Source organism: Zootoca vivipara, chromosome 8 (assembly GCF_965207765.1).
Source record: "Zootoca vivipara chromosome 8, rZooViv2.hap1.1, whole genome shotgun sequence".
NCBI classification, from domain to species: domain Eukaryota; kingdom Metazoa; phylum Chordata; class Lepidosauria; order Squamata; family Lacertidae; genus Zootoca; species Zootoca vivipara.
The window spans coordinates 17,880,162-17,901,427 of NC_142591.1; the positions used below are offsets into that span (position 1 = coordinate 17,880,162).

A 21,266-nucleotide genomic window follows, 5' to 3' on the forward strand; every position below is an offset into this window, starting at 1 on the left:
TGTCCCACTTTTCCTAAGGACATCCCTATTTTCATTGGAGAAATGTTGGAGCTAAGGAGATAAATAACTATACCACTTTTAGAAGACAACTGAAGGCAGCACTGTAAGTTTTTTTTAATGTTTTATTATGTTTTTATATATGTTGGAAGTTGTTCAGAGTGGCTGGGGCAACTGAGTCAGATGGGTGGGGTATAGATATTATTATTATCATTATTATTATTATTATTATTATTGAATAGGACGTCCCTTTTTTCATCGGAGAAATTCTGGAGTGAAGCTGGAAGCCAAGACTACCATTCAGACAATCCTAGGAACCTGCAGTGAATTTAGGAAAGGAGAGTGAGATTATGGCGCCATGCTCTGCCTCCCAACACAGGTTCACTAGATTGTCTGTACAGCCCCTTGCCACAAAGTCTACGCATATCACCCTGGTACATTAGGGTATATATAAATATACAGTCATACCTCATGATACGTCCGATTCATATTGCGTCTTTTCAGGTTATGGATGCGCTGAACCCGGAAGTCCTGGAACAGGTTCCTTCTGGGTTCAGCGCGTCGGTAACCTGCATGCAGGTGCAGAAGCACTAACTTGTGCTTTGCACATGTGCAGAAAAGCCACATTGCGTCATGCACATGCGCAGATGTGGCGCTTCATGTTGCGACCTTTTCATCTTGCGAACGGGCCGCCGGAACAGATCCCGTTTGCAACATGAGGTACCACTGTAATGGCGGCTCTATATACTGTACATGACATGGAGCTGTTCTTTTCTGCCATACAGCTGATCTGGAGAATACTAGAAGGGTGAGGTTAGGGCTTGATCCATTTACAGTAAGTAGATCAGGGGTCCCCAGACTAAGGCCCATGGGCCGGATACGGCCCGAAGGCCTCTTTTATCCGGTCTGTGATGACTGCAATGACCCCCACCGCCCGCTGCTGCCACCCACTCTTACCAGTGCGACAGTGTGATGGCGCACTTCCGGGTTGGAAAAAAGTGCTGAAAATCACTTCTGCACATGCGCAGCTTGTGCAAACGTCATTTCCGGGGCACTTCCGGGTTGGGGGGAGGCATTGCATTGCACACAAACATATAAGCTAAACAAGCTACAAATAAGCTAAACAAGCTACAGCTTAGGGCCCCACTCTCTCGAGGGCCCCCAAAAAATTGAAGGAAAAAAACCCTCTGCATATACATTTCCAAAATATAAGATAAAAAGCAAATAAAATAAAACCGGTGTACAGCAAAAAATGTTTTGTGCTGTGTAGGCTCCTATGGTGTAAGTAATGGGCCCTGCCTGCTAGCCTGCTCCCTAAAATATCACTGGTTTTCTAATTTCTATATACAGGGTGCCTACCGTGTTTCTCCGAAAAAAAGACACCGTCTTATATTTATTTTTCCTAACAAAATAAAATAAAAAACACTATGTCTTATTTTCAGGGGATGTCTTATTTTTTTTATTAAGTATGGTACAATTTAACCTACAAGCCTATCACTATGGCTTTTATTCGGGGTATGGCTTATATTCCTTGAATGCTTAAAAATCCTGCTATGGCTTATTTTATGGCTACGTCTTATTTTAGGAGAAACAGGGTACATTCTGCATGGACTGGTTGCATGGCAACATGTGCAATTGGCTTTAGATACCTATTAGGTCTATAAAATACCATATAGCGTATATCCAACACAAAAAAGGAAGAATTTGCTGTTGACAAAGGACAGCTGGACATCCAAAGGGCCCCATTACCTTCAGTAGCTTAGGGCCTGATCAAACCTAAATCCAGTCCTGTTTAAGATTCATGCCCTAATACCTAATACTGTTGAGTATTTTGAATGTTTACAAAGGTAAAAGTGGGATCACTTGTCCCACCCACTTTTTTAAATCTCTAGCTCCACCCATCACTAGCATGAGCTACCCAGATATTTGTCCACAGTTCTGCAGCCCTGCCCTAATACAAAAACATTGGAACATGACTACTCCACAGAATCCACACAAGATCAATTTCTAAAGAGAAATAATTACTTTTCTTCCCATTTTGACCCTGCAATTTCTATCTATTGGGTTATTTTCAAAACTAAAGTAGGGATAAAACAGATAAAGGGTCACTGTTTATTATAAAATGAAGGGAGTTAATCGGCTTCTCTAAATTAAACCTACAGGAAGATGCATTTAAGTATCGCAACTGTGAATTGCAGAAGAGCATTGCAAATCATGTTGGATTTTATTTGAAGAAAATAAGTAAAATGTGTACATAGAGGTATGAAATCATTGACAAGGTTAGACCTTCCCTGCCTGCCTGCTACAGAGCAAACAAATGGGAAAATAAATAGTAGGGCTGCCATACGTCCAAAAGCTTTGAGCCCCCACCCCCAATAGCTCAACTACTTTTACTTGAGTAGTTGTAAGAATGATGGAGAAATCTATCCACTTCCAGCCTGTGATAATTTTCCATTTGTGTGTTCAGACCTTTAAACCTCCCCCTTAAATAATTTCACACAGACTCAAATTTTGATTTGTTTTTTTTGCAGAATTTAGGCCACAACTTTATTAATTGCAGCAAGTGAGTGGTTGCATAGGCTCTGGTTCAACTAGCTCCCTGCACCCTTGCAGGTAGTGCTGACCCAGAGCACCAGCATAGGTCAGCCTACGGTGAACACCTGGATAGGCGGAAAGCCAGGAACAGGCTATGTCCACCACCCAGATGTCCCACTGGACTCAGGCACGGGCACAAGCCCCTCACAGGGTTGACCAAACCATTTGAGTCCCTGGATTCCTTTAGCAGAATACCCTTCACGTAGGGATGGTGAGAGCGTTCCCCCATCCCTATCACCTGAGGCAGTGTCTATCCGCAACCTTACAAGTTGTGATGATTTGCTATGTGGCAGGCGAAACCCAAATGGCACCAGCCAATCAGCCAAGTGGGGAACATTCCTGCCATGCCCCTGTCCCAACGACAGATGACACACGATGGCATAGCAAGGTCAAACGCATAAGCCTTAAAAGTAGGGAGAGGTGGACGGGTGTTCTGATGCATGCACCAAAAGAGGAAGCTCTGGGTCACATGCATAGGTATATATAGGTCCCTTGATCCGTTTAGCCTGATTGAACCTTGCATGAAACCCATTGGCCTGATTGAACCTTGCATGAAGGGACCTACCAAAAGTGTGTTGTGGCTATCCAATCATACCCACCCACAACACAGGGTTTGGTTGCCAGGTCTCACCACAATACACCACAGGTCTCACCACAATACACCACAGGTCTTTAAGGGAGGGCACAATTTAACTATATGTTCTCCACAATTATGTTCCATTAAATTTATTCATTAAATTCTTTTTTAGAAAGCTTTTCAAAATGCAAATTACAAACATAAGAAGAAGCCTACTGGATGAGACCAGTGGTCTTTCTAGTCCTATATCCTGTTTTTCACAGTAGCCAACCAATTGTGTATATTTAAATTGTTAAGAACATTCAGAGAACTGCAAAACCCAATTTGTAACTGTTTTGATCCACACACATGTTTATCTATATCTGTTAAGGGTAGTGTAAATTGAGTGGTTAATCTGGGCAATGAGCACATTATTCAGTTTCCAAGAAACATGTTTTTTTTCCCCATTCTTGTTTAGAAGTGTTTGATCTGTGCCCTCCAGCCTGGATTGCTTCTGGCCCACTGCCTAATCTTACCTGACCCCAATATGCCCTCCCACTGATCAGCTGAACAGTGCAAGTGGGATTTTATAGAGAAGAAAGTTTTGAACCTCCCGGCCCCTCATACAATACAGATGGAAACTTCCGTCCCCCATGCAGCTATTAAGTTTAGGGGGGAGGCTGTTGGAGATTGCGCATAATAGCCAGCAAATGTATATAATTCGGTCCCATTCCCCAAGGCCTGTTGGAGATTATGTATAATGACTGGGAAATGTGGACAACAGCCTCTTCATGGAAGGATTATGTGCACATTCTCCCTGAGGCCTGGTGAATGCACAGTAGCTGGTTTATATATAGCTGGTTTGGAGAGCTCAGGACAGCATTCAACATTTTCTTCTCAATCTTATCCATAAAAAAAGGAAAAGAATGAATGTTATTTTTAAAAAAAAAAAATCAATGTGTGTGGCATTTCCATTTTGAGCTAATTTTTGCAAAGTCAAAATTTTCACATGATAGCATAAGTGTGCTTTGGTCCCAGTTCAAATTGTTGTCTAACTTGCTGTTGCACGTAATGCTGACTGTCTCTCAAAGGCTGGGCAAATACTCTTCCAACTCCAAAATCGCCTCAGTGTGCAACATCTGGTAGAACAACTCCCTTCCCCTCTTGTTCTCACATGTTCCTGGTAATAGCTCATAACAGTTCTCTCACTTTGTTAGAAACAACTCAGCTGCAGTTGCAAAGAAATGTTCATGACGCTTGGATCCTGGCCTTAAGGCTTATGTGTATGTATTGCTTTGACTACATCCATTCCACTTGGGTTAGAGCATGTAGATGAAATTCTGCTCAGAAGGTAGTGTTCACAGGATCTGGAGCATGAAATGTTTTATAATGAAACTCTATCAGTGTTAAAAATTTGTGCTTAGACTGACCTATCTCTGTCTACCATCCAATCATAAAAGTGCGGGCTTTTTTTGTTTTTGTTCACAGGGCTTTCTTAAAGGGAAGAAACAACATCACAAACAATTTAATGCAGAACAGAAAAAAAATAATTTGCCGATAAGTTAACACTTCCAGTGGAAATAGAAGATAAAAATGCGCTCCATTGGCAATGGCAACAAACGGATGCTTCTTTCCCTTTAGATCTCTTTGTTCCGCTAAAGCTCATACATTCTTGCTGTCTGTACCGATTAATCATCAGAAGTGAATAACAGGCCCATTTCAATAAAAATCCAATATACAAAACAAATCACAGTTACGTAGCTGCCTATATGCAGCAGCTCCTTAATTTGACAACCATTATGCAGCTCTATGTTCCATTTAATTAAAAGCTTAGTCAAACAGATCTGATTTCAGTTCAGTCAAAAATGCTATTTTGTATTGATGTATTTGATTTTTTAAGGGTATAATGAAGACGGGGTGCATAGTTGCTAAATGGCTTAAGCTTGATGAGCTCAATCAGAACTTCAGCATTACTAACAAAATAATATTCCTCTATCTTGCTGTCCAGAGAAGTCGATAAGAAATTATGCAAATAACACAGGCTTGAGCTGAAATGGAAATCATGCTGTGGCATATTAGTAGCGACAACAGCAATTTCCTTAGCTCCATTTGTGAAACATCCCCACACACACACTTGAAAAAGTGCTTTTGGTAATTTTGTAGCACCAAAAGGCTGGTCAGATATGCACATTCATCACAGGATGGCTTCAGCATCACATGGTGACTTCAGTGTTAAAGGCAGAAATTTGATTGTTACCCATCAATTCAAGCACATCGTTTTCTTCAATGGAATTAAGTTCACAAATTCTCTGACCAATCCCTTCAGAAGATTTGCTCCTGATTGTCCTCACAGCAGCTCAAGTGGGAGTGCTCACATACCTGGGCAATATACTTGCCCCATCCTTAAGGAAGAAGTAAAACTAATACAGTTGTACCTTCGAAGTCGAACCGAATCTGTTCCAGAAGGGCGTTTGACTTTCAAAACCAAATCATGGCTTCTGATTGGATGCAGGAAGCTCCTGCAGCCAATCAGAAGCTGCAAAAGTCCCATCAGATGTTTGAGTTCCAAAAGAAAATTCGTAAACCGGAAACAATCACTTCCAGGATTTGGCATTCGGAAACCAAAACGTACGAGTTCCAGGGTGTTTGACAACCAAGGTATGACTGTATAAGAAATATCTGAGATGCACATGATAGTCTCCCTGAAGCCCTTAAGATAGCTGCAATCCAGCAACAATGGGTTCTCCACCGAGACCTGGCAACCCTAATGTTCCATCTCTGAAACTTAGTAGGTGTTGACACTCTTTGGAGAGAAAACATCCTGCCCTTCTCCACCGATACACATTGCTCTGAGATTCTTTAAGGAAGGGTGATATATAATGTGACTATTCAATAAAACACTTGCAGATAGGATCTAAGGGCGCCTTCAGAGCGGTGTTTAATTGCAAGTGTATTCTGAAACATGTCCCTTGACATAATAATAGTGCATTAGTGATGGATTTACTAATAGTGCATTAGTGATGGATTGACAGCCCCAACACTTTCATGAGTGCAAATATTATTGAAAGTGAGATCATGCTTGACTGTCCAGATAGCGTTGTTAGCACAAATCATCATGAAAGCATAATAAAAAGGACAACAGTAGGGACCTTAAGTCAGTCTTTAAGTTTTTCTACTTAGTGAGTGGGTAGGAATTGCCATCAGGGTAGCAGAAGCCTAAGAGAAGCAGTTTAGCCTAAGGCAATCCAGGATTAGAGGTTGGAAAGTACAGAGACCAAGGCAATGGTACCAGTTTTCAAAAACAATATATTTCATTTATGCAAGAGATCTCAGTCACACAACACATTCACTCAAACTCTGCCGAAGTGTAGTTATCAATGTTAAAAGGAGCAGGAGGCAGGGATCACCCTCTTAAATAATTATTTGCAAAGGTTTCATCACAGCAGTTCGCAGAGATTTGCTCCCCCTCTCATACAGTCGCTGTAGGCATGTAGGGCCTCTTTCACATGTCAAATGTGCAACCATTTTCTACTAATCACATTCTACTAATGTTGAATGTGTGTCCATGTCAAATATACACCCACTAGCAGATATGACCAGTGGGCACATGGGGGGGGCATGGTCAGTGGGTGAGTTCCCACCACCACCTCACAGGTTCCCTGAATGCAAGGAAGGTTTTGTGAGAACGGGACGAGTTTTTAGGAGAAACAGGAAGTGAGAGGGCACAAGTGTTTCCTGAATGCTTTACAACACGGCCACATTCAAAACTGCTGCGTAGCTGTGTGCCCAGTAAAGTCGTGTCATTATTAAAGGCTTCTGTGATCTCTTGAGTCTTGAGGGCAATATCAAAGCAGCAATTTATGACAGCTGCAATTTCCTTTTTGCCCCCAGTTGACCAAACCAATTGAAGTGGTTTGAGGAAGGACATCAAATTACATTTCAGAGATGACTCTTACCCCCCAGGAGCCTGGCCAGATTTTTCACATCCAGAAATCCATGTTGGTGCTGATGAGGGAAATGGAACTTGGGATTCTTTATTTTCCACCCACCCACCACACATGATGTGAGCAGAATAAGAAGCAGTTTCCCGTATTTGTTCAATTCCCTATACAATTTCCATCTCTCGTTTCTCAGTTCCCCGTTCAGCTTGGAGAATCCATATATACATTTACTTCATGTTTGATTTTCTTTCCCCGTGCAGTTTCCTCACTTTCTGTACAATAATGTACTTTGTTTGATTAATGAAGGTGAAATTGCCTTAATTGACTCCATTTCAGATGTAAAGCTCTCTTGGGATATATTTATGAGCTGTAAGCTCTTTTATGCAGCCTCATATCATGTTTCTACACTTAAAAGCTATCAGCATGGTTTTGGCATCAACTGGCATTTCCACTGAAGAGATGGCAGGAGAAAAATCAGTTGAGTGCAGACTGTTGCTAGGCTCCTATGAAGATAAACTTGTTCTGCTCTTGGTACAGAGCAGCAAAAACACGGAGGAGAGCTCTTGTGTTTCCTTTACAGCACTATGGGATAGATAGAAAGAAAGGCATGTGAGTTGACTAAACAGAGAATATATTTTAAAGATAGGGAAACTATGAATTGATATGATGATAGTTCTTAGCACCTCTTAGATTGAAGGTGTTGTAGTACAACAAATTTCTAGACGGCCACAGGTTAGCACCTCTGATTTAGAGTATTGAAATGACTCTGTATTATGTAGTATGTAGTAAGTTTATTATAATCCCTACAACTGTTTAAGGTAGTTCACTATTGTTATCCACAGACTGAGGATGAAGGAGAGTTTCTTGCCTAAGACTAGTTGGGATATCGGGTGGCATTTCAATCTCTACCAGTGCAATTTTATACAAGTCTGCTCAGAAGACCCAAAGTAATAGATTTTTCTACTCCCCATCACACAACATTTGAGGATCATCTTCATGGATCTTCTCTCTACAGCCTGGCAAAAATGTAGGTGAAAAGTATACAGGATGCAGGAAAAAATATTAGCAATATGAATCATTCAATATGTGAGATTTAAATTATTGTTAGCACTTTTCCTCGCAAAAGAAGAACTGTGCTATCACTCTGATTGTCATATCAATGTCATCTCCAAGTGGAAATGCCGCTTTGGGTACAGGCTGCGTTACAATTAAAGCCCTGCTATTTTAAATATAAAGAATGGGTATAATCAAATGATCAGTTCAAAGCCTGCCAGCAGCTAGCCGGGGTACCTGCTATATGATATTAAATTAATTTGAATCAAAGCTTTTGCAGAGCCAGAGACTGTTGGATCTTCAGTTTGACATGATCTAATGTGTGAATGCCAAAAGCTTGACTTGGTGTGCTATTAGAGCAGGAATTAATTGATGCTGATACAGATTATATGGGCGCACACAAAAAGAGGAGGGATGGACAATCTTTCTCAATACTACATTGAAGTTGTGCAGGTGTATAATTGTATTTGGCATCCTGGCTTAGTGATGAGGATTGTTCTTGGTTCATGCTTGCTTGCAGCCATTTTAGATTAAGTGCAATTATGGAGTATATGTCAGATGGAAATGTTAACATAAGGTCTGATTCTGCTGCCTTTTCTCCAATTCACTTCAATTGGTTCGGTCAGCTAAAGCAAGATAAATGGGCAAAAAGGTAATAAGAAGTGAGTGAGCATGGGGCAAGGTTGTAAATACTGAGGACTCCTTCACACATGATGTTTTTCTTCTATGCTTAAATACAGGGATCATGTTAGGAAAATGATACACAAAATTGTTTACTGAGGAGCATGTTTATTCTGATGTTATTTGAAATGTATCACTCACTAACTGAGCAGATGTTTCACCAAACAGCTTGGGGTGAAGACAAAGGCAAAGTTGGTGTTGAGCAGTTCCAAATTCTCTCTGTCACCCAATAGTATTTCTACATCTTCTCCACGTAGAGGACTTACTACTTGTTTGTACTTCCTTTTGCATTGAACCTAGCCAAATAAACTTTTTTACAATTATTTTTAACCTCTCTTGCAAATCTGAGCTCATTCTGAGCTTTGGCCCACCTGGCCTTCTGCCTGCAACTATTGACTACTTGTGTATAATTTTCTTTCACTGTTTCTCCTTTCTTCTAGTTCTTATACTGAATACAGTGGTACCTCGGTTTATGAACACAATTGGTTCCAGAAGTCTGTTCATAAACTGAAGTGTTCATAAACTGAAGCGAACTTTCCCATTGAAAGTAATGGAAAGTGAATTAATCCGTTCCAGATGGGTCCACAGCATTCGTAAACTGAAAATTCGTAAACCGAGGTGTTCATAAACCGAGGTTCCACTGTATGCCCTTCTTACATCTCAGGCCATCAGCAGGCTTCTTATGCAACCACACTGGTCTCTTTACGTGTCTCCCACTTTTCCTTCTTGTTGGAATTGTCTGCATTTGTGCCTTCAATATATCACCTTTAAGCAGTGCTTTTTTCTAGGAAGATAAGTGTCGGTACTCACCAAGAAGTTGTTACATTAAGTGTCACAATTTTTAACATCAACAAAAAGAGGTGCCGGTACTGTGTACCCTCGAGTACCTCCTGGGGAAAAAGCACTGCCTTTAAGAAACTCCCGTCCCTCTTGGATTCCCTTCCCCTCTCTGACCATTCTTTAAGCTATTTGAAATCAGCCTTATTAAAGTCCAGAGTGCATGTCCAACTACACTTAGCTCTCCCTTTTCTCTGTATCGTGAAACCCAAGTGAACATGATCAATTCCTCCCAAAGTTCTACCACTTTGTAAATCGATTCCTCGTGGTTGGTGAAGACCAGGTCCAAGATAGATGATCCCCTTCTTGCTTCTTCCACCTTCTTGGAAATAAAATTCTCTATTAGGCAATGGAGGAATTTGTTGGCCCTAACATTATTGGCAGAACTTGAATTCCAAGAAATATTGGGTAGTAAGTCTCCCATGATTACAATGGCTCTCCTTTTTGAATATTTTGTAATCTGTTGTAGAAAGACATCATCCAAGTATTCAAACTGGCTTGGAGGTCTATAGGAGTCACCCACAGTAAAGTCACTGTTGTTTCCCTTACCATTTTTAACCATACTTTACTCTGCCTTCAATGCTCCAGGTCAGGCATCCCCAAACTTCGGCCCTCCAGATGTTTTGGACTACAATTCGCATCATCCCTGACCACTTGTCCTCTTAGCTAGGGATCATGGGAGTTGTAGGCCAAAACATCTGGAGGGCCACAGTTTGGGGATGCCTGCTCCAGGTCATGGATCTCTTCACAAATGGACACATCCTTTACATCCAATGCTACTCCTCCCCCCTTCCTGTTTGATCTATTCCTTTTGAATGGTTAACTCAACAGTAAGGCTGCAATCCTATGCACACTTACAAACTCACCTGTTAATTGGATCTTATTTCTTAGATGCCATGCATAGGATTGCACCATAGGTTGCATTTTGTTAAGTGGTACGTATTCATAGGAAATTGTTTTTTTAGGATTGCAGAGTAAATGGGAGGTTTCTTTCAAAAGAACATCTGTAACCAGAAGTAATGAAGCATTGTGTTACATTTACTTGGGACTGTTTTCGATCAGCTCCCTAAGCCGGTGCTACTCACAGAACTGGCTGCAGGGAGCCCATTAACCTTGCTCTTCTAAGGCACCCCTTGGTGCCGGTTGAGTCTGATTTTGGTTGATAATCCTAATGGAGTTGGATGTTCTCTTTCTATAAAGGACTTTTCCATGTACCATCATGGCACATTTTTAAAGTAACTTGGTTTTTTTGTATACATAACACTGATGATATTAAGGTACGCATAGGCAGGATCATAACATTAAGGTTGCAAACCATCCATATTTTATTTACTGGTGACAAAGACATAGGGTTGTGCAGCAAGATTCACCTTGAACCTCAATTCATTGTTGCTGTTGTTTAAAAAAGGCTACCTTAATCCAAAGCGCTTGGAGGGGCTGCCGTATTTATCACAGAATCCGAGGCCAAATCCATTTTAGAAAAAGGAAGTGTCACCCCCTGTCCTGTTACTATGGGGATAGTCAGTAACCTTCCCCGATTTTTCTAAAGAAAGCTTACAAAATATTTCAAACACAATAAAATGCACAATGATACAATAGTATATATCACTTCATATTTTAAATCTTTGACTATAATTGAAATATATCATTTCCTCCCAATAAATGTCTACTACAGTCAAACCTTGCATCCCGAATGTCTCCATTTTGGAACATTTTGGCTCCCGAATGCCGAAAACCCAGAAGTAAATGTTCTGGTTTTCAAATGTTTTTCGGAAGCCAAACATCCGATGCGGCCATAACACTTATGCAACCATATAACATTTAGCCATAATAAAAAGGTGGTTGTTGATATTTTGCCTGGTCACCTCCACAACACGCATCTAAAGAACATTTAATATGCATGTTTTCCCCTCCCCACAAGAATTCTGGGAGCTTTAACTTGTTAAGGATGCTGAGAATTTTCGCTCTATGAGGGGTTGATGATGATTAAAATTTGTATACCGCCATATACCCGCAGGTCTCAGTTTCCCATATTCATTGGGGGAAGCTAAGTGTTTTAAATGCAAACACCTCTACGAACGTCCGCCTCGTCTAGCATCCGTTCCATCGAACGTCCGCGGCAAACCCAGAAGTACCGGAGCAGGTTACTTCCGGGTTCACCACATGCACAGAAGCACAAACCGCTCTGCGCACATGTGCAGATGCTTTGCCCTGCATCCTTTTCAGCTAGCAGCCGTGGCTCTGGAATGGATCCCGGTCGCAAAACAAGGTATGACTGTACTATGTGCATGTGGCCAGTGGAATGGTGAGACCACAAATAACTCATAGTAAATGACATGATGGGACAGGGGGCTTTACCCAGCTTCCCAGAAGGAGAGTTGTTTCTTCTTCTTCTTCTTCTTCTTCTTCTTCTTCTTCTTCTTCTTCTTCTTCTTCTTCTTCTTCTTCTTCTTCTTCTTCTTGGAAGTGGTGAGGAAATGGGAGGCTCAGTGTGGTGCAAACACACCAGTGGAGGCAATCTAGCATTCTTGCCAATGCATTTTCACTGTGCCACTCTCCCTGCCACCTACTGCCTACAACTTCTCCGTCCTGGTAATCAGCAGTGACTCACCTCTCACTCTGGATCCCTCCCAAGCAGACAAAGGCTGCGTCAAGCAGGTGGGCTCCTCTGGACCTGTTTAACCCATTCCTTGGCAATGTGCAGGATGCTCCTCAAGTAGGGTGTTAGAGGGGGAGGAGAGCCAGCAGAACTGGGACTGGCCTGCTGCTGGGTAGCAAGGGCAACCTTTGACTCCTCTCTGAGTTTGTGCTCACACTGTGACTCTCAGCCTCTAATCCTGTCTTAGGAGGCCTTCCTTCTTCTGACCCTTCTCCCCCCTGGATCGTTCAACCCTCCTGCTTCTAGCACCTCCCAGCTTGTCCCTTCTGCAGACTGCTCCTTAGTGTCCCACCACCACAATCCGAGGTCTAATTCATCATCTGTGTCCTCCTTGGGGAGCTCTTGGGAGGGCTGTCTGCACCACCCTTCCTCATTCAGCCACTCCCTGACAACCAGTCACCATCAATCGTAGCCCAGTCTATCTAAAAGGAGGAGATAGAACCAGGTGTGCTGCCTTGAGCTCATTGAGTGAAAGGCCGACTGTAAGTGAAATAAATGCATAAATAAAATGATAGCACTGAACATCTGTAGAATGCTTTCAGTCGTTTAAAGTGCTCTGCATGCTTCATCCTTACAAGCCTGAAAGGTTTGTCAATATTTCTATCTACCATATTACAGTCAAGGGGAGGGGGCACTGAAAGGGGATGGCTTGTCATTGGCTTGTCTCAGATGGCCTAGGGTTGTATCTAATGCTAATCCCACTCAAAGTTATGGACATGACCAACAGGTTCATTAATTTGCATGTTTCTACTCTGAGTGCGGCTACTGTTAAATACAACCCCTAGTGGATTCATGGTAGAGGAGTGATTTAAAGCAGTGACATCCTGATTAGCAACTAAGGGATAAATATAAGTGGAATAATAAAAATAGGAGGTGCTGGCTTTTTGCATGAAAATGGAGGGCATTTTCTCTTGGATCAGGTTGCTAACATCAAGGGATGTTGTAATATGTCAAACTTGATGCATCTGATCTAATGGTGGTGATGCTAATTAAAAACGCAAAGCAATAAGTTGCTATCAAACGCATGATACTTGATCCGGTGACAAATTCTTGAAAGATAATTTACTTTTTTTCTAATTAGCTAGGCTCCCAATTTTTTAATTACAAAATGTAATGCCAGATTTGGAAGACGGAAAGAAATGGAGGTGCACAGGGCTCTAATTTGATTTACCACATCACAATATCTAATTATGGTGTGTATCTATTAACATATTTGCATCTGAATTTTACAATTGGATCATCATGCTTCTGACCCATGTATTAGGTCAAAGACTTACACATTTTTCTATGAATAATCTGGTCCTATTAACTATCAAATTCTGTCTAAGGACATCTCTATCACCAGGGACAAAAGAACTCAGACAGAAACTTATTCTTAGCTGTCAATGGGCGTTTGCATAAAATCAAGATGCCATGGGTGTTGCTATGGGTATGGTGCTACAATTAAATCTGAAGCCTAAAGTTTCAGTGTCTCTTCCCATTTCTTTTTTTTTTCTTTTTTGAATCAGGCTTTTTAGATTCATAGGATCACAGAATCATAGAGTTGGAAGGGACCCTGAGGGCCATCTAGTTCCGCCCTCTGCAATGCAGGAATCAACTAAAGAGTCCATGGCATATGGTGCCAAAGGGCTGTCAGGAATGCAGGTTCATCCACCGCTCAGGAAGAGGAGACACGAAGTGCAATCAAGTTTAATTCACAAAAAGTAAAAACACAAGAGTGCACCTGGAGTTATCTGCCCTAGTTGAAGACGTTACTGGGACTGGCATTTGGCCCCCTCCCTCCCACTCTACCCTCTCCCTCTGGACTCCTCCCAAGCAGCCGCAAACTCCGGTGGGGAGGGATCCACCTCTGGGCCTGCCTGGCCAATTGCTCAGCAACATGCAAGGCTCTTCATGATCTAGGTGTCAGTGGAGGAGGAGAGATGGCTGAAGAGGGGCCGTCCAGTTGTTGGGCAACAGCATCTGGCTCCTCCCTGTCAAAGTCTGTGCTCACACTGCAACCCTTGGCACACTATCCTGTCCTGGGACTGCTTTCTTCTTCTGACCCCCTGTGTTCACTCAGACCTCCTGCTTCTATCAACTCCCAGCTTGTTCCTTCCACAGACCAATCCTCAGTGTCCCACCACCACTGTCCTGGGCCTAAGTCTTCTTCCTCTGTCCCATCCGGGGGGGGGGGCTTGGGCTAGTGCAGGCATAGGCAAACTCGGCCCTCCAGATGTTCTGAGACTACAAGTCCCATCATCCCTAGCTAACAGGACCCAGTGGTCAGGAATGATGGGAGTTGTAGTCCCAAAACATCTGGAGGGCTGAGTTTGCCTATGCCTGGGCTAGTGTCTCCAACCACACTTCATCATCCAGCTGGACCCTGACAGATGGCCATCTTAGAAACCTTCAATGAATGGGAGTCCACCACCTTCTAAGGCCTATGGAGCAGAGAGGCACATGGGTACACTTGCCCCAGGGTCCGGAGGGCTAAGCTATCTAGGGACCCCCCACTACCTGTCTGCCTGATTTGCACTGTCATTGCCAATAATGCCTCGTGCCTCCCAGCCAACCACAGACTTAATGGGCAAAACGGCCATGGATGAAACTCGCATGCCTGTCTGTACGCACTGCAAAGTTTCAATAGTAACTGCCAGGTTGCCAAGCAAGTCTTCCCTTCCCCCTCTCTGTAGATAACAGCAGTCTTTTGCGTGTTCAGACCTTTAAACCTCCCCCTTAAATAAAATCACACAGATTCAAATTTTGGCTTGGTTTTTGGCAGAATTTAGGCCACAACTTTATTGATTACAGCAAGGGAGTGGTTGCATAGGCTCTGGTTCGACTAGCTCCCTGCACCCTTGCAGGTAGCACTGACCCTGGGCTCCAACCATAGGTCAGCCTAGGGTGAACACCTGGATAGGTGGAAAGCCGGGAACAGGCTATGTCCACCATCCAGATGTCCCCCTGGAGTCAGGCACAGGCACAACCCCCTCACAGGGTTGACCAAACCATAGTGTTCCTGGATTCCTTTAATGGAATACCCTTCATATAGGGATGGCAAGAGCGTTCCCCCATCCCTATCACCTGAACCAGAGCCTATCTGCCACACGAGCACCTGCGCTCGCCGCCAACCACTCACACCTGTAACCAATCCCTTTATACCGCTGACAAGGAGGTCAGCCATAATCATTCCCAATCACAGACAGATGAACCCCATCAAGCCTGTAAAGGGACGCATCACGGAAGGTAATGCCCGGGTGACGGCTCACCATCCTGCCCAAGGCCAGAACCTTTTTGGCCACTGCACTCTGAATGCTCATCTAGGCACTCTCGGTGGCAGCTGGGCGTTGGCTACCATGCTACACGCCATCAGTGACCATGTTTTGAGTCCAGTAAAAGCCACCTTCAACACTTCAAAGTCCTCCTGCATGCAGGACTGCAAGCTCAGCCGGGGGCTTCCGGCAATTGCGCCCAGCTGCACCACTGCCACGGAGGTGTGCCTCCGCAGACACCTTCGCCCGCACCGCTTGGGAGAAGACTCTCCCAAGAAGACCCTCATGTGGTCGGGGAGCCCAAGCCTGCATCCAAATCCAGACTCCGCCGCCCTCTTGCTGGCCCAGTGGACAATGCTGTGCCCAACTATCGAGATGTGCAGGGTAGGCAGACCTAGGAATGAACAAAACAACATTAGCAACTGCACCTCAGCACCGCATCCAAACATAACCCTTGTATGCTTCAGATTTCCAGCAGCCCAGATCCCTAATCCTGTTGACGGACAGGCTCCAATGCGCAGCAGTAGTAGCTGCCCCAATATGGAAGGAATGAGGTGCAAACTCACTGGCCAGCAGGCATGGGCGTACCCAGGATCAAAACTAGGGGGGGGCAAGGGGAGGGGCCAAGGCACGGAAGGGGAGGGGCCACAAAGTGGGCGGGAACGGCGAACTCGTGCTCCGCCGGGCTGTGCCCCTCCCTAGCAGCAGGGCTGGTAGGCGGAGGCGGAGCCCAGCCCAGCGGAGCGCGAGTTCAGCGTTCCCGCCCGCCGCGCCGCGCTCTCTGGTTCCCCGCCACGCTTGGCCTTGCCAGAGGGCGCGCCGGGGAGCTGGAGGGAGGGTGCGGCGCGGTGCGGCGGGAATGGCGAACTCGCGCTCCGCCGGGCTGTGCTCCGCCTCTGCCCACCAGCCCTGCTTCTAGAGTAGGGCAGCTGCCCTAACTTGCCGCATGGTGGGTACGCCCTTGCCAGCAGGCTACATGCTGCAATTGCCTTACGCATCACTGCAGCCAACTGATGCCTCTTTAATGGACCCATCCTTGTGAGCCAGGAAGGGGTGGGTGAAGAGACAAATATTTCTTGGCATCTTTCACTGGGCAAGGTCCGAGCTTACCAGTGGCAGGCAGCCTCAGCAAAGCGCCTTTGCCCAGCTGGTCTGTTTTTGAATTGTGAATAGTGAGCACCAGCTCAGCATCAGACAACTGAACATCCTTTGCACAGGGCCTGGTTCTTATTTTAAGGGTGGGGGTGTTATATCGGGGGGGGGTCTCCATACCCAGGACCTGGAAGGCCTCCACCTCCAGGGGCAACTCGTCGGACTCCAGGGCAGATTCTTCCAGGTGTCTCCCTAACCCTCCGCCCCCAGCCTCCTCCATGAACCAGCAGCCAGCAGCTGAACCACAGTGGTACCTGCATCCCCGTGTTACTGTGTACTGGTGCACAATGCTAAGTTAATTTAGCCAGTGGTGGCACAATGGCATGTCTCATGGACTGTGAGTCTGTCGGAGCCACATATCTGGTGCCAGCGTTATCGTGCTTTGGCAGGGCTTCAGTTAGAATGAGGCATGTAGAATTAGTTTTGCAAGATAGCTGAGAATAATAATAAATACCCCGCCCATCTCGCCGGACCTCCCTAGCCACTCTGGGCGGCTTCCGGCAGAATATTAAAAATACAATAAAACATTAAACATTAAAAACTCCCCTAAACAAGACTGCCTTTGGAAGTGCATGATAGATACTTGATCGATTAGTGTAGAATCGGACGATGCATAAAAGGTTTTTAAACTTTCTTTTTCATCTCTAACAAGACTCCCACTTAACAAGACAAGCTCTGCATGGGCCTTGCTGTTTTTGGTTTGGTGAATCTCAAATTGTGAAGGCTAGTTAGATTAGAATATTGCACAACTGACCTCTCAAGCGTGAAGGTGGTATAAGGGCATCAAACCAAGTTTCTCCAAGTGGAGCACATGCTATCCAACAATTTCTTTGGGGTTAAGGTTACCATTAGAAGTGTGAATAGGATAGTTTTCCCCACCCCCACCCCCTACCTTGCTCCCTTGCTGCTGGTTCAAATGGCAGCAACAGCATTAGCAGTCTAATCACCATTTATATCAACAATACCCTGCACATAGTGCCATTAGTGGGGGTAGAAAGCAGGGGCTGCACCACCACCCCCCGTAAAAGATGGAGGGTATTGTGAGAAAATTCTGCAAGGTGCCCTTCTTTGGGAGTGAGGGGATAGGGCGTTAATGAGAGAAAGGAACATCTCAGAATTTTCTCAGGGGAAAAAAGGGGATTCTGGTAAACTTTGGCTTAGTTCTACTTCAAATACAGCTTGGTCAACCTTCAGAAATAGCCAAGACTTTTCAGTTTCCTGTGCATGATGGCATGCATTGAAATGAAAATACAGGTGTGTTTTTTTTTTTCCTGTTCAGAACCAGGTGTTAAAGTAGAAAATGGGGGATTCGGTCCCTCGGCTTCCTCCAACAGAGGTTTTGTACTACAACTCCCATCAGCTTCACGCAGCATGGCCGATCATCAGGGATTATAAAGTATGCAATCCAAGACAACCGGAAGACAACAGATTGGGGAAGACAATTTCCCTGCTGCATTGAATATTGCATGTTCAAAATGCTGTACAGAAAAGCTGTACTAATGCCCCCCTCTTCTCCCAATTATCATCAAGTCATGGAAATGCGTTCTGCTGTGTCAGTTATTAAGGTGCCAATAAACTGAATTAATCTAACTGTGCAGGCATGCGGCTCAAATCTGGGAAAGGCTACTTTGTCTTTAAACTGCTGCAGAGGGTGGGAATTAGAGATTTTTTGAAAAGGTGACATGCAAAGCAAGCTGCATATTCGTATGGGCATTTTTCAGTGGGGGAAAACATGAAATATACATACAACACTGAAACATCAGTTTCATTCACTTGTGCTAGCTATATGAACAGCCCTTGTTAATCTGTAGGAAGCCTTCAGGTCCCAGCAGTTGGAGAGTTATACAATTATTGACCATTCGTTTTGTATTTCTGCCATTTCCTGACTACTAATGGGTTTCTACCAACGTGTTGGTGTGAATTGGAGGTTTCAGCAGTGTCGGCAATTGAGAGCGACGTGCAATGCTGGTGGTGCACATTTGGGATTCAATGTATAATATACCACCCACCATAGCTGTCAAGTTTTCCCTTTTCTCGCGAGGAAGCCTATTCAGCATAAGGGAATTTCCCTTAAAAAAGGGGAGAACTTGACAGCTATGACCACCCACCCACATAAAATTTCATGAAACATTTGCCTTTTTTTTTCTTTTGCTGATCTGCAGCAATGGACAACATTGGATACTGTAAACTGCAAGCTGCCTGTTTAGATATCTCACACCTGTCAATCAGAACCTCCCTCCCTGTCAGATGATAATATTGCTCAATAAGTAGTGAATTTAGTGGGTTTAAAATTTTCTGTCCTTAGGAACCATAGCAAATTGCCTGCCAGCAACCTTCTGTGTGTCCTCTATGGAACCTTTGCATGCCATACAGCTCTGCAGGATAGAGTACAAATTCAGAATATAGTCATAACATGGAAGTCGAAGGGAATCCATTCCAGAAGTGCGTTCAACTTCCACAACGTTTGAAAACCAAATTGCAGCTGGAAGAAGTTTGATGATATTGGGGGACAAAGGAAAAGAAGATGTGGGAGGGAAACAGATTGAGTATAAGAAACAACAAAAAGGGAAAAGGGGAGAGCGGTTTGGGAAGGAGAGGTCCAGGGAGGGTGTGGGGTAAAAATGTATTATTATTTTTTATGAAGCATTAATCAAAGGACAGTCAATGAGGTTTAAGAAATGGAAAGGTTTAAGGATCAAGGTTTAAGGAATACGGATCTGGGGATGGCTTTGAGGGAATTGCTACCCAGGAGAGGTAGGGGAAAAAATCAAGAAGAATGGCAAATATTTAAAAAGAGGGAGGATTGGGAATACGATATATTTCCTAGAGAGTAATTAGAGGCTAAAGGATATAATTAGAAGAAGTCAGGAGGGTGTTTAAAGTTGGAAAGGAAATAGTAATGATGGAAGAATAAGAATTGTAAATGTTTAATTATGTATAAGTATTACGAAAGCTGCATAAAAGATTTGGAAAACAAGAATCGGGAAGGGAGGGGCGGGGAGGTCAATGATAAGATGTTAACAAGAATGTGTTATTATCATTTTTTTTTACTTCCTTTTTGCTATTTTTTTATTTCTATTTTTATATCTTTCTTTTTTATTTTTATATTGTCTTTTTAATTCTTTTCTTTTATGAATTCTTTATAAAATCAATAAAAATATTATTTTTTAAAAAAAGAGAAAGTCAAATTAGCCCTGATGCTATTATACCCACTTGCCAAACGCAATGCTGACTTTCAGTGGTAGTCTGAAAGGGTTCTGTCACAGTGGCCGGAGCGGACTACTTCAGAGTAACGACGCTACGCAGCTCTGCATTTTATTCTTTTATTGGTGCTGCGTATTTACAGTGCTAAAGTCATTGCTATTTACACGGAGTGATGTGATCAGTCGGTTTCAGAACCTCCTAATGGCTTTTGGCGCGTCTTTCTCCAACACAAAAGCTTTGGCAGACCCATCCTCTTTCCCCTCCTCTTTCTGCGTAGTTCTGGCGTTGGGGGGATGGGTGTCCCTCCCTTATTCGCCCCTTCCTGTCCCGCCTGGGACCCTGGCTCCTCTACCTTGCCTGAGCCTCGGACCCGACTTCCTGCTTCCCTACTGGAATCGGAACTCTCTCTGCTTTCCCCTGTGCTCGGTGATTGGCTTGAACTCAGGAGGGGAGGGACTTCGCGATATCCCCTGTCCCTCACATCCACCCCCCTCCCAAGCTCTCCTTCACCCCTCCCCAGGTCCCCCCCCAGGTGTCGGTGACGACTGGAAGCCTAAGAACTCAGTGCTTTCCGAGCCCGTTGGTGTGAACACCTCCCCCCAGTCCTGCAAGCCCCCCCCTTCCGACTGGGAGGATGGGAATCCCAAAAAGTCCGTGGCGTCAGAGCTGGTGGGGGTAAAAATGTTCTGCCAATCTGCTCCTTCCTCTGACTGGGTGGATCTCGGTGACACCCATACCTCATCCTCTGGTTCCTCAAACTCCGCTTCCCAGCGCCATGGTGAACTGCTCTCCCGTGCTTCCTCCCCCTCCCCCTCCCTTTCCATGTGCCAGGGCTTGGGTCTATGGGGAAAGAGGGCGTGAAATTCTTCTACCAGGAATTCCTCCTGTATCTGAGTGGCTGGGACCCATTCATTCTGGGACGGTGGAGCATCCTCCCATGCCATGAGGTACTCCAGTCCCCCCACCCCCCACCTTGAATCCAGGATGGCCGTGGCCTCATTGAGTTGCTCCCTGCCTTCCCTCTCCCCCCCTCCCTCAGGGGTTTGTTCGCTGTCTCGGAGCCTGCTGCTTTCCCTGTACGGCGACAGCAGCGATCTATGAAACACAGGGTGCACCCTCATGTCCTCTGGCAATGCCAGCCTGTATGCCACCGGGTTTACCTGTTGCGTGACCGTGAAGGGGCCCAACCTTCTGGGCGCCAGCTTTTTGCATCGCCCTCTGATGGGAAGGCCCTCCGAGGACAACCACACTTTGTCCCCCACCCTAATGACCTCCCCCGGTCGCCTGTGGCGATCTGCCCCCTTCTTGTACGCTTCCTTGGCTCTCTCCAAGTGTTC

General features: G+C 44.5%; 1 long non-coding RNA gene across 1 annotated transcript; it reads left to right on the forward strand.

Annotated features, from left to right (window-relative positions):
* Positions 1-7,730: 7,730 nt before the first annotated feature.
* On the forward strand, positions 7,731-18,306 carry LOC148684745 (uncharacterized). Its single transcript, XR_015951688.1, has 3 exons — positions 7,731-8,116; positions 11,678-11,929; positions 18,005-18,306. It is a non-coding gene; the product is annotated as an uncharacterized LOC148684745 (long non-coding RNA).
* Positions 18,307-21,266: the final 2,960 nt, after the last annotated feature.